We start from the raw sequence: 2,500 nt of genomic DNA, 5'->3' as shown, positions 1-2,500 counted from the left end.
TATTGCAACACGCGGTGCTCCAGGCGGGGGGGGCCCTCGCCCGGCCCGCGGAGTCCGATTGAACACCCCCCAGGTCGGGCAGGCTCGCTCTGTTGAGCGCATGGAGGTTGACATAGAAAATAATCCAACACGCGGAGCTCCAGGCGGGGGGGCCCTCGCCCGGCCCGCGGAGTCCGATTGAACACCCCCCAGGTCGGGCAGGCTCGCTCTGTTGAGCGCATGGAGGTTGACATAGAAAATAATCCAACACGTGGAGCTCCAGGCGGGGGGGGCCCTCGCCCGGCCCGCGGAGTCCGATTGAACACCCCCCAGGTCGGGCAGGCTCGCTCTGTTGAGCGCATGGAGGTTGACATAGAAAATAATCCAACACGCGGAGCTCCAGGCGGGGGGGCCCTCGCCCGGCCCGCGGAGTCCGATTGAACACCCCCCAGGTCGGGCAGGCTCGCTCTGTTGAGCGCATGGAGGTTGACATAGAAAATAATCCAACACGTGGAGCTCCAGGCGGGGGGGCCCTCGCCCGGCCCGCGGAGTCCGATTGAACACCCCCCAGGTCGGGCAGGCTCGCTCTGTTGAGCGCATGGAGGTTGACATAGAAAATAATCCAACACGTGGAGCTCCAGGCGGGGGGGCCCTCGCCCGGCCCGCGGAGTCCGATTGAACACCCCCCAGGTCGGGCAGGCTCGCTCTGTTGAGCGCATGGAGGTTGACATAGAAAATAATCCAACACGTGGAGCTCCAGGCGGGGGGGCCCTCGCCCGGCCCGCGGAGTCCGATTGAACACCCCCCAGGTCGGGCAGGCTCGCTCTGTTGAGCGCATGGAGGTTGACATAGAAAATAATCCAACACGTGGAGCTCCAGGCGGGGGGGCCCTCTCCCCCCCCGGTGAGTCCGCTCACAGTGCCCCTATGTCGGGCAGGCTCATTGCAATGTGCGCATGGAGGTTGACTTAGAAAATATTTGAGAGTGACATGAGCTCCAGGCAGACACCGACTCATCGCCCGTGGGGTGTCCGACGAGCCCTCACCAATCTTGGATTAATGTTTGGCGAGGCTCCCCTGATCAGCTCTGGAGGTGGCAAGTTCTGAAAAAGTGGTTTCTGAAAATGTGCCCCTTGTATTTTGTGAAACCAGGGGTAACCTAGCGAGTAGGCAAACTCATCCCCTGACTGGGGGGATCAACTTTTACCTACTACAGCGCCCCTAATGGCCAAAAGTGGTACTGCTCCCCCTGGTAGCCTAACCCATTGAAATGAATGGGAAAAATTAATTTAGGCTACCAGGGCTTTGGGCTACCAGGGCTTTGGGCTACCAGGGCTTTGGGCTACCAGGGCTTTTTGCTACCAGGGCTGTGGGCTACCAGGGCTTTGGGCTACCAGGGCTGAGGGCTACCAGGGCTATTATAGGCGGCCACCACTGCACTAGTGGCAGCCCGGGGAAGGTGCCTGTTGCTCGGATATGCTTTTACGCACGTCGGCCTCTGCGCCCTGGAGCTTTTTTATGCTACCAGGGCTATTATAGGCGGCCACCACTGCACTAGTGGCAGCCCGGGGAAGGTGCCTGTTGCTCGGATATGCTTTTACGCACGTCGGCCTTTGCGCCCTGGAGCTTTTTTATGCTACCAGGGCTATTATAGGCGGCCACCACTGCACTAGTGGCAGCCCGGGGAAGGTGCCTGTTGCTCGGATATGCTTTTACGCACGTCGGCCTCTGCGCCCTGGAGCTTTTTTATGCTACCAGGGCTATTATAGGCGGCCACCACTGCACTAGTGGCAGCCCGGGGAAGGTGCCTGTTGCTCGGATATGCTTTTACGCACGTCGGCCTCTGCGCCCTGGAGCTTTTTTATGCTACCAGGGCTATTATAGGCGGCCACCACTGCACTAGTGGCAGCCCGGGGAAGGTGCCTGTTGCTCGGATATGCTTTTACGCACGTCGGCCTCTGCGCCCTGGAGCTTTTTTATGCTACCAGGGCTATTATAGGCGGCCACCACTGCACTAGTGGCAGCCCGGGGAAGGTGCCTGTTGCTCGGATATGCTTTTACGCACGTCGGCCTCTGCGCCCTGGAGCTTTTTTATGCTACCAGGGCTATTATAGGCGGCCACCACTGCACTAGTGGCAGCCCGGGGAAGGTGCCTGTTGCTCGGATATGCTTTTACGCACGTCGGCCTCTGCGCCCTGGAGCTTTTTTATGCCACCAGGGCTATGTTAGGCGGCCACCACTGCACTAGTGGAAGCCCGGGGAAGGTGCCTGTTGCTCGGATATGCTTTTACGCACGTCGGCCTCTGCGCCCTGGAGCTTTTTTATGCCACCAGGGCTATTATAGGCGGCCACCACTGCACTAGTGGAAGCCCGGGGAAGGTGCCTGTTGCTCGGATATGATTTTACGCACGTCGGCCTCTGCGCCCTGGAGCTTTTTTATGCCACCAGGGCTATGTTAGGCGGCCACCACTGCACTAGTGGAAGCCCGGGGAAGGTGCCTGTTGCTCGGATATGCTTTTACG

Source organism: Filicampus tigris, unplaced genomic scaffold, assembly GCF_054856515.1.
Source record: "Filicampus tigris isolate MCC_2025a unplaced genomic scaffold, RoL_Ftig_1.0 HiC_scaffold_41, whole genome shotgun sequence".
NCBI classification, from domain to species: domain Eukaryota; kingdom Metazoa; phylum Chordata; class Actinopteri; order Syngnathiformes; family Syngnathidae; genus Filicampus; species Filicampus tigris.
Note: the sequence above shows the minus strand (reverse complement) of the source record.